Here is a 14,832-nt window from a genome sequence, read left to right on the forward strand (position 1 = left end):
TTCTAGTCTATTCAGGTCATTTTGAATGTTGATCCTGTCCTCTGGGGCATTAGCTATTCCTCCTAATTTTGTGTCATCTGCAAATTTGATGAGTATGCCCCCAATTCTGTCATCCAAGTCATTGATAAAGATGTTGAATAACACTGGCCCCAGGACAGAGCCCTGTGGGACCCCACTGATCACTTCTCTCCAGGATGAAAAGGAGCCATTGCTGAGCACCCTTTGGCTTTGGTCAGTCAAGAAGATACCTCCCAGTTCAGTAGGAGAGTCCTGTTATTTAGGAGTTTTCAATACAATAGCTCTTAGGTATCTTTTACACTGTTGTAACTTGTCATTACTGGGATTGTGGTCTGAGCAGCCTGCAGGTTTATACTATATGGCTTAGAGTGCAAACATATATGCTCTTTCCTGAGAGTAAGGGGCAAAACAGACTGCCCCTTTGGATCAGCGTCCTGCTGCCCATTTCCTTGCTTGATTGGGGTTGCGGCAGCTGCATGCCATGGCCCTGATCCAGCAATTTGTCGGTGCTGAAAACAATGGCAAAATGCTACTCTTTTTAGGCAAAAAGGCATCTTTGCTATGGCCGATTCTTTAACACAGTGCATCTAAACAGTGTGCTGAAATGGCATAATGCTGCCTTCCAACTGGTCAGGCAGGAGGCATGATGCAGACATTGGGGAGGAGTTGGGACATGTGGCATGCGGTCACCATGCCCCCACTCCGCCCTGATGCCACCATTTATTGTAGGTCTGTTTAGCCCCTAAGTCATAAAGGGAACAATAAGACTAACTTCTGAATAAGCATGCATAAGATTGGCTTGTTCACCTTTTTAGAAGTTGCTTGGGCATGGCAGATTCTGCTTCATTGCAATTGTTAGGATACATTTTCTTCTAGGGGAGTGTCCATAAATATATATAAGGAAATCCTGAATCCATAATATATATAAGCAAATTTGAAGGAGGAGAGACCTGCCTCTTTGGAAGAGGGATTATTGTACAGTGGGATAGTATCTACTTTGTGCATAGAAAGTCACTGTTATAAGTTGTGATCAGTCTTGCTAAAAGAGTGATGTGAAAGAACTTTCCAGAACTTTGGCAAACCAGAATAAAAAGTACAGGATTAACTAAACAATTTGTTCTGGTTAAAGAGAGCTTCTTGGGTTATGGCCTAGATTTAATAAAAGTGCTTAAGATTATATTACACAATCAGAAATGGAAAAAAAAAACGAGGGAGAGGAATAGCTAAATTACAATGAAGTGCAGTCCCGCCCCTTTTGTTTATATTCCCAGAAAAAGATGTACAAATCTTTTTGTTCCATTTATGGAGTGTGTAGGTGGGGTGAGTTTGGTTACATTACAAGGGGAAAACATGTTCACAGAATTTAGTTGAAATTGAAAAATAAAACACATGTGCACACACATTGTTTATATTCTTTTCGTGTTTGGATTTTAAAAAGTTATTTAAGCCAGTCTATTTGCATCAGAAGCCTGATGAGTTACACTGATTCAGTCAAGCAGAAGAAAAAGCATGATTCACAAACCCCATCAAAATAGATAAAATCGTGACTTGAGAATATTGAATATGAAGCAGTCTTGGTTGGCAGTGATTGTATCATGAGTTATATCTGGGGTGCAATATGTTGGCTGGTTCAGAATCAGAATATTGATTTGTAGTACAATCCTATGCCTGTTTTACTTAGCATAGATCCACTGAATCCAGTGGACCATACTCCCACTTCAAGAATGACGCCTTAATATAAGTAAAGTGCAAATTTACTCAAAACTAAGGGGTTGAACAGACAGGAAAAAATAAAGCTGCTTTGGGTCACTTTGGAGGTATGCTGTTTAAATGATGCATGCATCCTAAGAGGCTGGAAGCCGCACCCAAGCCACACTGTAATTATATAGTTCCTTACCTTCAGGCTTACAATCTAAAAATGGCATGACACAAAAGGAGAATGGAATGGCAGTTGGGAAGGGGATCAAGTCCAGTGGTTCTTCTCTTCCTCTGAGGCCATAGTGATGGCAGTTGGAATGGAGGGAGGGCCTTTCTTCTGTCTCTGGGATAGGCATTTGGAGCTGTGCCTTCTTCTTCTCTCCCTCTGAGGCCAGGGCCATCACTGACATAAACAACTAGCAAAATTAAAATTACATCTTTAAATTACAATATCGTATTCACAGCCTAAATGTATTTACATGCATATAGTTTCATGCTGTTAAAATGAAAGTTTGATGCATGCGTCCTAAGAGTCCGGAAGCTGCACCAAAGCCACGATCCAATCCTAAGGACTGGAGCACACCTTTGGCGCAGCTTCCAGACTCTTAGGACACATGCATTATTGAAACAGCATATCTCCAAAGTGACCTGAAGCAGCATTATTTTGGCAGTCTGTATGGGACCTTAATTTAAAAAAACCAAACAAACCTGTGGCATCTCCTTTCTCTCCCCACAGAGCCTTGCCTTGCTCACACAATCTCTTCAGTGTTTTAAAGGGACACAAGTGAACATCACAGCCCATTTCTGCCAAAAGGTAGATATTTGGGAAGCAGTGGTGTCAACTCCCCTTGGAGTATCACTTGATGCAGACCACACGTCCCATACTCCCAGTGATGCCCCTTACGGCAGCCAAAGCGCTCTGTGTACTTTAGCTTTTAGAAAGGGAGTAAGGGAATAGTCTTTCTTTCTTTCGTTCTGCTTGTGTGAAAAATGGGGGGGGGGGGGATGAAATAGGATCGAGTGATTGAAAGGCCCACTACATCAAATGAAATTGATATAACAGTAGTGAAACTGGATCCTCCCCCCCCCCCCCCCCGTGTTTTGACCCCAAATATTCAGAAGTGTCCCTGATTCAGCAAAGGAGGAATGTTGGCTTGGAAAGCCATTTGAAGGCATTGGAGAAAACAAAACCACTTGTGGTTGGAATTAACATGTGATTGCAGCCACTTCAGGCATCTCAGTGGTTGGGCACATGCTTCAGCCTGTGCTCAATGCAGTGCAGATCTGTTTGCACTCCTACTCATTTAGAATTTACATTGAACTGACTATTTGAGATGCACTATGAAGTGTAAAGTATAAATAAAGCAAACGAGTGTGTCACATGTGTACACTCATGAGATAGCCAGATTTTTCTGTAGCTGGCTGATTCATGTACCTTTAGTCTACCTTTGCTGCTATGTAGCGTGTGCACTGACCCTGAAAATTCATACTGATGCATGCTTGTGTTCAAGTTACCTCAGAAACCATAAAATGTTTCACACCATTGCCATGAAACAGCAAGAACATTTTCACTAAAAAAGAGGGGGGGAAGCGCACACATTGAACAATGTGGTTGTGAACTGGAAAGAAACCTCATAATTATTTAATGTATATTCTACAGTTTAAAAGAAGCTATTACCCACAGTATACCTGCCTGTATTTGGTACGTCAAGGGATAGATAAGGAGTTTTTCCCTATTTGCTATTCATGCCTGCTGAAGATTAAAAAAAAATAGTATGTGTATATGGACATAAAACTGTGTGTGCTGTTTCTATATGCATTTATAAAAATATATATTTTTTAATTTGTAGAGATAACCTCTTCCAAATAAGTTAATTAAACTAGTGGTGTCCCTTTGTATAACTTACTGGACAGTTCTTGGAGATCTTGTACTAGCAAAGAAACAGTTTATACCATATTAGGTAGCCAATCAGTTCTAGATTCTGTTCTCCTTTTGGCTGTGCTACTGATCAGACTCATCCACCTTCACAGGCCTTGCTTGGAGTTTTCTCCAATTCTAACTTCAAGAAATTTAAGGGAGCTGTCCAGAGTATCAGCAGTCAGACAGCTTAGTGCTGAATAGGAGAAACTTTGTCTAGTGGCTCTCTAGGATAGGAGTACAAGGGCTGCTGTAAAGACTGATACTTTAGCAGATTCTAGCAGTAGAAACTAGAACTGTAAATAATATTTTCAAAAGTTATGATCCTTGCCATGTTCCTGTCAAAAAAAAATTTACCATACTTTTCAGGTTTTTTAACCCTTATGTGAATGCAAAAGAAAATTGTCACTATCTGAATAGCAAAAATAAATAAATAAATAAATATCTCCCAAACCTCCATGATCCCCCCCAAATGTCACAAAATGCACCCTCCAACCCATCAAATTTCACAAGAATTTTTATATTACCCATCGAGAAGAAAACTTTTGCAGTGTTTAATTTTTGCATCAAAAAATGAAACCAACAAAACAGATTTTAGTGCAAACTGAATGTTTAACGACTCAGCCTCACTGCCTTTGAAAATACTAATGGAGCCTTGATTGGGTCTGTACTTATAGTAATGATGTCCTTCTTACTAAGATGGTGACAAGGGATACTTTCTGCTACAGTATTGGAATGTACCTTTAGTTTAGGTTTACTACTGTTGCTTTTCTTGAGAACATGGTATTGACTACAGCAATATATCTGAACATGCGAAAGGGATCTAGGAGTCTTAGTAGATCTCAAGTTAAACTTGAGTCAACAATGTGATGCAGCAGCAAAAAAAGCCAACATGCTTCTAGGCTGCATCAATAGGAGTGTAATATCTAGATCAAGGGAAGTAATAGTGCCATGTTTAGCTTGAGGATGAAAAAGGTAAGAGGTGACATGTTAGCTATGTTTAAATATATGAAAGAATGTCATAAAGAGGATAGAGCAAGCTTGTTTTCTGCTGCTCCAGAGGAGCAGTGGATTTAAACTAAAGGAAAAGAGATTTCAGCTAAACATTAGGAAAAACCTCCTTACATGCTCCCTTGGAGTGTGGTGGAGTCCCCTTCTTTGCAGGTTTTTAAACATAAAATGGATGGCCACCTGTTGGGAGTGTTTTGATTGTGCATTCCTGCATGGCAGGGAGTTGGACTGGATGGTGGTCTCTTCCAATTCTATGATTCTGTGATTGTGAGGATGGAGTGGTACAGCAACAGGAAATGAATCCACTTAGGGCACATTAGGCCTCAGGTCTGTATCTTTTTTGGTTGATGTATTGCTTTGTGATGCCCCTGGTTGATCTATTTATCCTTATTGGTCCATGCTGGAAGCCAAAATGCTCCCCTGTTCTTATGAAGAGGTTCCATCCACTTCCAGTAATGAGAGTTTGTAGACCCGACAGGTTGGGGTTGGGGTGAGTATTTTTGAAACCAATAGCTTATTATTATTATTGTTGTTGTTGTTGTTTTGTTGTTGTTGTTGTTGTTGTTTTCTTATATCTCACCTTTCTCCCAATATAGGGACTTAAGGCAGGGAACAAGTTTAAAACAATACAATTTAAAAACAATGCAAAATATTAAAATACATAAATATAAAATTTAAAAAACAATTAATCAATTGTAAGGATTAAAACAGTTATAAATTAAAATATAATATATTAAAATACAAACCATTAAAATTTGAGTAACAACATTATTAAAAACCCAGTCCTTCTCTGCTTAATAGGCCTGCCTGCACAGGAATGTCTTTACCTGGCATTGGAAGGATAGTAAGGATGACGCCATCCTGGCCTCTCTAGGGAGGGAGTTCCAAAGCTTGGGAGCAGCCACTGAGAAGGCCCTCTCTCTTGTTCCCACCAAACACACCTGAGAAGGTGGTGGGACAGAGAGAAGATCCTCCCCAGTTAACAGCCTTCATCAGGGCAGGGAAGGGATTCATGAGCAAGGGTGATAGTGGTCTGTCCAATGCACACAAACAAGTACCTATGCAGAGAAGTCCGTATGAAGTTTCCAGATGAAGTTTCAAAATGCAGCTATATCTGAAGCGAGTCACTATGTGGTGTGATCCTTTATCAGAGAGCATCAGTGTTAGGGATATCTCTAGGTGCCAGTCAAGAGCCAGCAATGACATAAAAGTCAGTGATACTATCTGGCTTTTGGGGTTTTGTTTGTTTGTTTTGGGTAGAATAATTTTTTCCATCACTTTCTGTCACACTACAGCAAACATCTTCTGCAACGGCTGTGAAATAAGTTGTGGCTGGAAGCCATGTTTGCTGCCAGAGAGGAAAGAACAATGCCACTGAGATTTCCAGGCATTGCTTCTCTGTTCTGTGAAATCTGCTACTGCAAATATAGTACTGATAAGATATATGTCTGTGACATAAATGTACAAGAGGAGACATGACAGATGATAGAAGCTGGCTGCCATTTAAGGAGTGAAACACCCTACATTCGCATTCACATGCTAAATCAAGATAGTGAATTATGACTTTCATTTTGAAATAAAATGTGCCCTCGTGGCCCTTTTAGTGACCTTAATCTCATTTTTTATGAGAGTAATTTATAAATGTCATGATCCTTGAAGGAATTAAATTGCTTTTTCCACACTTTGTTTACAGAGAGGAGAAACTGCTGGCCAAGTATACATATTATAACTTATTAATGCCATACCTTCCACAATCTTTAGGCACACAGTCTTCATAAAATAATTAGAACACAAGGCTGAAACCTCATGCAGCTGTATTGATCTGTATATATTGGAAAATGTCACTGCTTTGCCTTGCACCTACTTGTTTTTTTTTAAACTACATTGTGATCTGCCTGTTGCTTTGTAGATCATAAAGCTGGAAAACTTCCAAGGTTACCAAAATCAATCAAGGCATGGACATCAAATGATTTGCTTTCTTACTAATCAGCTTGTATGATCCAGTTCATGGTGTTCCATAAAAAAGCAGAGAGCACAGAAAGCAGTGGAATGTTCCCACAAATGGCTCAAAGAAACTGGGCTCTCTGCACATGATACTTTGCTTTGTTTTCAAGGTGTGAACATTAATATATGTTTAGTACTCACAGGAATACTGATGTCCTTCTGCTGCTCCATCTATTAGCGCATCCTACCATCAACTTTACAAGTAAAATCAGCAGATTTCAGAAGCAGAAGCTAGAAAGCCAAATTAAGCCATGTAAAAGGAGTGAAACATATGGGCTTTGATTGTAAAACAAATCAGCTTGAGGAAGCTTAAAGACAAAAAGTTATACCTTTTGCCCCTGTAGCATATTATGATCCTGCTAAAAGTCTTGTCTTTTTGTCTTTTCAGAAGGATAAAGGGCACTCAGGAACAAGGTGGGCTTATAAGGTGATCAGCCATCTCTTTGTCTAAGCAGAGGGCTGCTGAGAGACGTGTATTGGAAATTTTCCTTCCACATACTTCCATAATTTAGGATATAAACTGGAATTGAGACTTTCTCCCCTTTTCCAACAACTTCTCTCACACAACGCCACTAGTGGAAGATGGAGCTAAAAGATAAGAAAGCACACAAACTTTGGACAAAGACATCATCATGGAACTTCATTAAGTTCTGTTCATTATTACTGAAATCACACAAAACCTTACTAATGAGGAATTGCTTAGAAAAAGAGATGGCGAATCACCTTATAAATCCATATCCCTGTGTTGGATGTTTTTGTGTACTACCAAAAATCCACAGAGCCAAATGTCCAGGATCCTCTATGTCTCAGATAATAACAGAGCCACAGAGAGGATCTCTCTAACCTGCTAGCTTCCATACATCTCTTTGGCAAATGAAGAAGGTAGAAGCTGATTTTTTTCCTCTTGATATATATAAAGTTTTGTTTATTAATCACTTCTGTGTGTATTAATCACTTCTCTCTCTGTGTATATTTATTTCCAATTATTTTAATGTGTGTTTAGAGTCTGCTGGTTCAGGAAGTTCCATAGTTTAAAGATTTTAAGCCAACAGCCATAACAACAGCTTGAAGGACGGTGGCCTTCCTCTCATCCTGATTACGCTTATGTGTTCTACACTGGACACTGCACAGGGGTTCCTCATTTATATAATGAAACTGAATTCTGAACCACTTAACTCTGGCCATTTGCTGTGAGAATCAATGACCCAAAGAAAGGGGGAAAGTAAGGAGATATTATTATAAAGAAGAAAGCAGAAGCAAGAGAAGAGCTTTTGGTACAACAAGTGTCAAATGGGGTAAAGAAGTTCACGCAGCTATTTCTTCCACTTCAAAGCTCAAAACAGGAACAAGTGTTATGAGGAGAGAAGTAAAATCATGGGTGATATTTTTCACTTTCGTTCTGGTAATGCATGTAAAGTAATGTAAATTTCGACACTAAGGTCTAATGTATTTTTGACACATTAACCTTTAACTCAGGGTCTTTAACCTTTTCTATTAATTTTCCCATCTCTGTCATGAATATGATATAATTTCTGAATTACGTTCAAAATCATGGGACCCACCAGCAGAGCTTGGAAAAGTGACTTTTAGAGCACAATACACAGAATCCCAATTGGCCCTGTGAGCCGGGAGGATTCAAGACACAGTAGTTCAAAAATATTTTTTAATACTCTGTGAATCACTGCCTAAACTGCTGCTGCTGCTGCTGCTGCTGTGTGTCTTTGTGTCTTTTCTCAGTTATGGAGACCCTAAGGCAAACCTATCAGGTTTTCTGGGGCTGAGGGTGTGTGAGCCATTCAGGGTCATCCAGTGGTTTCTATAGCCAAGTGGGGAATTGAATCCTGGGCTCCAGAGTCATAGTCCAGTGCTCAAACTACTATGCCATGTTGGCTCAAAACCTGCTGTATGTTGCCCTGATTTGTAGAGGACACTCAGGGACTTAAGTGTAGTTCTTTAATCTGACTATGACCTATACATATGTAAAAGTAAACTAGTTTGGCTCTTCAAATGTTCATTAATGTTTTTGTTCCCTCGCCTCCATGAATATCAAGACTCTGTGTATATACTTTCCCCTTTCTCTTTTTATCTTCACAATGGTCATATGAGGTAGGGTGAGGTAGGGCAGCAATTGGTTGAATGATGCATTGTGTATTCTTGTATTCCTTTGTAGCCAATGGTCTGTTTAATTAGCTCAATATTGGGAGATGGCCTTGCTACAACAGCCCTGTGAGTTCGCCTCCCGATATATATACCCAACAGGCCAGGGAATTTCTTAAGAAATGGAGCAGAGACAGACTTCTTCTAATTGAAAACTATTTTTATTAAAAAGGGAGAAAGTCACACAGCAATTCACTAACACACACATTCATACAAGGCTCTGGGAAATCAGAGGTTAGCATGGAATAGATTTACAAGCAGTTCTAAGGGCGATACAAAGTAAGGCTTCTTTCAGAGTACAAATGATTTGAGATGGAGATGGGACTCAGTCACAGAATGAATGACTGAATCAGGAGCTAGACCAGAGTTCAGAGGGACAGAACTTCCCCCTGAAATCCAGACTGGCACACTGAAAGAGAAAATCTAAGAGTTTTTAAAAGACAGAAACTAAGCCTTTGGCAAAGGGTGTGTAACTGCATGGGCAACACCCAGACAGAGATGTCCTATTGTTTTGGGGGATTTTAATCCGGTCTGATAACAGACTGAGGAGGGGGTAAGATGATCAAGGTGGGCAAACATTGTAGCTCCTGATTATTTGGATAGAATGATAGTCTCATTAGCAACTCTCAGACTGTCTGGAAGACATTGTTTGGTGAGGCTGACCTTACCTTGGGTGTGGCGTGTACATGGTCCCTAGCCTTGGGGATTATGGCTGATAGCAGACCAGATTCCATCTGGGGCCATGTGGGATGTCACCTATATCCAAAATACAGAAAAACAGCACTTTTGGTAACACTTTTATTTTAAGATTTTGCAAAGTTATAAGGTTAAAGATTGATTCATTTATTGAAAATACCAGTATTGGTTTTGTTCAGTTTCAGTTCATACACGCTATACACTGATTGCATTTTACATATAGACAAGCACATACAGAGGCTGACTACAGCCAAATGTCCTATAGCACTGCACCCTTGTTGTACCTGGGAGAGACAGAGCCAAATACACCTGTTTCTCAGTTGCTGTATTAGTAGCAGCAGCTGGGTACGAGCAAACTATATGTCTAGTTTTAATGAGACGATTAATTTCAACTGCTTCATTAAAGTGTACAGTTCACTATTAAACCTACAGCATTACTAAAGGCCAGAAATTCATGACCAGTGCAACTGAGTAATATGAAACAGGATAATAATTGCATTGTATCTGTTTTATCTTACAAAATGTATGAAGAATAGTGCATTATATTAATTTAGTATAACCCTTGTTCTTTACCTAATCCACTATTTTGTGGAAAACAGATGGTATGAAATATAGATTTGCTACTGTATCCATATATATGTACATAATGATTGGTATAACTAGCATTTAAACTAAGATCTGCTGTAAATTATATTTTCCACCATAAAATAAAACATGTTATACACTTTTAGAAAAAGAACAGGATGCAGCCTGAGTAGAGTCCAACAAAATTTTCATGATCCTTTTTTCTTTTCCCCTAATTTAGTGTCATATAGGTCTTAGCTGTTAGTTGAAGTAGTTACTCCTTTTTGTTCTTGGGAAACTGGGAGTCTAGCACGTTATGATGTGCTAGTGTTGTTTGAAATAATTATGTGGGCCTTGAACAGAATACAAAGTTATTGGCATGTTTTGGAAAGAAACTGCATTCATTTTGACTTCTAAATTGAACTCATGCTAGGATAAGGGTGGGGGAAATTTCTTGCAACTTCTAGCCTGCTGCTGCTGTTTGCATTTTATTTTTATTTTATTTAAAAAATCTGTATCATTTTATTTAAATCTAAACTTTGCCACTGGCTGTTCTGATGTCTGCTCACACCTGTACACTATAAATAGGTTTTCTTGCCAATATTTGGTATTCATGCAAATTGAATCTTATTTTTCTTATGCATGTCCAAACTTTTGTGCCATCCTTTCAATCCTTGTTTTTTTTTCCATGTGGGGGAGAGTGGCCCAGTTTTCATGCTTGTGGTGGCTTATGTGCAGGCCAGGAGATACAGATTGCCATGTTTGCTGTGGACGAGTCATCCCTTGCTGTTGAGAAAATGACCCACAATTAATCAGTAGCACAAGCATTGCCTTCATGGCAGCAGCAGAGGCTGTAACCCACCATACAGCAGAATTAATTCAGTTTAACACTGCTTTAACTTTCATGGCTCAGTGCTATGGAATCCTGGGATTTGTAGTTTGTTGTGACAGCACTCTGCTACAGATGGCTAAATAGCTCACAAAACTACAAATCCCAGAATTCCATAGCATTGAGCCATGGCAGTTAAAGCAGTTGCAAACTGCATTAATTCGTCTGTATAGATGCAGCCTGAGAATATATCTGTGCTTTAAAGAGCCCAAACTGACTTAGGCTGTATTCTGAATCTCTGCTACCTATGGGAAGCCCTCCAAGTGTCTTCACACTCAGTATGCAACAAAAGGCCAACTTGTAACATTTCTACCAAAATACCTCACAGTTGGCTGCCTTGCTGTATCTTTGGGATGCTGCCAGCATTGTGCAGGTATTGCCAACCAGTGTGTCTATTGGAAAAATGGAGTTATAAAGCAATCCGATCATATAACAGGTCCAGTCTGACTCACTGACATGGTTTTTGATGCTTCAGTTTCCATTTCAGCCTTTTAACTTGTTTTACGTCAAGACAAGAGTGCAAAACATGAATGTTGAATATACTGTACTTCATACTGGAAAAATCTAATATCCAGGTTCGGTGGTACCAGCTATCCAGGTCTAATGACAAAAGAGAATTTTTTAAATAAAAGATTAAGTGAAAGCCTATAAAGGACTATTTGAAGCACTGGTCTGTTTGGGAGTTGTCAACTCCTTTGTCTAGCCTGAGTCTAAGTTTTCAGGCACAGTCTAGCACCTGAATCTATGCTTAGTTTTCCTAAGTAGATTTGTATTTTTCAGTGTCCACAACCCAGTTCAGAATGAGTTAGGTAGCAGAAGATCTTTCCCTGAATCTAAGGGACAAGAGGAAATTTACCCTTATGTTCTTTGTAATAAAATCAGTACCTTATTTAGTAAGACCAGCAAGCTGCAGCATTTTGAGCTACTGATCTCAGGCATCCAGCCCTGAAGGGGCACTTCTCCAGGCCAAAATTTAGGAAGAGCGGAATATAATATATGGCCCCATAACACCCCTCCCACCAAAAAGATGGAACATACTGTCACTGTTTTTGAAATTAGTTAGTATAAAGGAACTGAAAGAAGAGAAAATCTTTGTGCACATGCTTAAGATTGTTGGAAGACAGTGAGAAGAAATTAGGTGATATGACTCTTACCAATTTTAGACTGCCTGCCTGCCTTCCTTCCAGAATGAAAAACTAGTTTATTGGGGAGAACTAGTATAGCTTTATAGATTAAAATAGATTGATAAAATAGATTGTTTTAGCTGTTTGGTACTAATAATACTTGCAGGTCAAGGCCCCAAAGTTCCCCACATCTGTCATACAGAGCCCTCTTAAGTCCATATTTTGTTTCCTACCTCCTTTACTATTACTGAGTCTGATCCTCTTTCATATATGTGATGAGTGCATGTTTTGCTGACACAAGGGCCGTTACTTGAGAGGACGTTTTATGTTAGTATAAAGAATACTCTGCTTCCCTTTCTTTTACATTCCCACCATCTGTCTGGTAAAAACGCAAGGGGCAGTTGCAACCTGCTCTATCTGATTGGTTTGGTAATGGCTTCTCATTTATGAGACCCCAAAGGGCAATGGCTCTTAATGCTAGGCAACACTGATGGCACTATACAAGGCAACTAGCTTGTAGAGCTTGGATGGAAATGATTCTTGTCATAGTTGCCAGATGTAATATTTTATTCATCCAAAATAAATATTTTAAAGTCCCTTCCTCCCCTGTCCCCCTCCCTTGGTTGCTGAAAAGCCTTTCAAAATGTCATGCTTCAAGATGCAACACAAACCTATCTTGGAAAAAAATGTGGGTACATGAACTCTTCGTGTTTTGCCTAGTGGTAGCTTTCTAAATAAAAAGCATAGGAGTGAGTTTTCAATAGTTAAAGGACCTAACATGTGGTCATGACTGTTGTCCTGTCCTGACTCTTCTTGTTTATTTAATCCACTGTATTATTTTGTGATGGATATTGACGGAGGCATAAAGAAGAGCTCATTTTAGGCAAGGGAAGCAGCAGCTTTGCTTAGGTATCCCAGAGACATGATATGCAGAAGATGGTGCTCTTAAATGGTGGAAGAAAGACTGCCTGATAAGTACCCCAGAATAAGTGTAGACAGAATTCAGACTTGTGAGCCGTACATAAAAAAAAATCCTAGAATGCCAAGAAGTACCATGACTCACTGGGGGAGCTTGCTGTTCTTCTCTTGCTTGAAAAGTCTATGTTTCAATCTCAAAAGCATAATTTTTTTTCAGAACTGCCATAATTCAGACTATTAAAATAGACTTCTCTGCTTTGGAAACAATTTTAAAAAGGGCACAGACTGAGGCCAAGAGCTTCCCACATTCTTGTAACCTGCCTGTGGCCTGTTCAACAGGGCACCTAATGAAACAAAATGAGAAATGAATGGACTTTCATTCAAAAGTCATTCATATGAATCCCCATTCATTATCATGACAAAAACAAATGAAATGAATGGTGCTCACCTCTTTTGTTTTTAAGTCAATTTTAAGATGAATGCACTCAAAGAGAGAGAGAGAGAGAGAGAGAGAGAGAGAGAGAGAGCACGAGTGCAGCCACTAATCTTTTGTTTCTGTGCTCTTGCCATTCTTGCCATTCCTTCCTCTTTCCTGACTGCTGTGGCAAGTGGGATTTTCAACATTACTTCAGAGAACACAGGAAAGAAAGATAAGCAAAAGGATGAGCAAAAGGATGAGCAGGGCTACCATGAAAGGTTCATTTGAATGACCCAACTGCAACCTGGCAACAGATTTTCAAGATCACCCATTCCTGCAAAATCATCAGCTTACAGGAACTTAATTTTGTGAAAGTTTATCCAAGCTAGGTGTCTGTGTAGATCTGGAGCTCATTAATGCACTTTCTTTTCATTCGAAATTAAGAGAAATTCCTCCCATGTGATAAACTCCTTTGTTAGGCATTCTGGTTGTTCTTAATAGAGTGAGGAAAATTAAGAATGAAACCTTGTTTCATTCTAGTTAGAGGAGGCTGTGCTCAAATACAGAGCAGTGAATAATGTGTTTTCTTTATTTGAAAGCAGAATTAGATTTACAACATCTTTAAAGAGGCTGGTGGAACTTGTAAGCCACCAAGCAAAGCATAGGCTGCCATTTATATATGGCAGCCCATTGAGGGGGTTAATAAATCTCTTCATTTCATTCTTGCCAGAGATGGCAGAAGTGAGGAATTGCTAAGAACTTGCCAGGCCAAAATACATAGTAGGACTAATAGGCTGTATTCAGCCTGCTGGGCCACATCCTGAGATATTAATTTCAGTAATTGATAGGGATGTACATGCATCATTTTGTTTGCCCAAAAATGGGTAAGATTCAAGTGGGTATGTGCAAAGGCACTTAAGAATTACTTATCACTTCCTCCTCCAATTCTTCTTTCAGGAAAAGGCTCTTTAGATTGTTCCCTTAGAGACTGATGACTTTTCTACAGGAGGAGAAAACATACACAGCATACTACAGTAATGATACTGCATTTTCTCATGCATGAACCCACAGGCAGTAGGTTGTGTCTTTGATGTTGCTTGCCCAAAAGTAAGTTTCTTTGGCTTAAGGAAAGGGCAATCCCAGGATGCATTTGCATTGCAAAAATTATGCAGTTTAACACCGTTTTAAATTTCATGGTTCCATGGTATGGAATACTGGGATTTGTAGTTTGGTGTAGCACTGGAATTGTCAGAGAAGGCTAAATATCTCACAAAACTAGAAATCCCAGAATTCCATAGCACTGAGCTATGGCAGTTAAAATGGTGACAAACTGCATTATTTATGCAGTGCAACTGCAGTCCAATTTGGATGGTGCTGAAGCTGCTTCTGCTCGCTCAGCCTTCTTCCCATCCTAAGG

General features: G+C 39.4%; 1 protein-coding gene across 2 annotated transcripts in view; it reads left to right on the plus strand.

The window, feature by feature from the left end:
• Positions 1-14,832, plus strand: part of FGF14 (fibroblast growth factor 14) — a 363,780-nt gene that overhangs the window by 42,878 nt on the left and 306,070 nt on the right. The window lies entirely within an intron of this gene.

Source organism: Sceloporus undulatus, chromosome 3, assembly GCF_019175285.1.
Source record: "Sceloporus undulatus isolate JIND9_A2432 ecotype Alabama chromosome 3, SceUnd_v1.1, whole genome shotgun sequence".
Lineage (NCBI taxonomy): Eukaryota > Metazoa > Chordata > Lepidosauria > Squamata > Phrynosomatidae > Sceloporus > Sceloporus undulatus.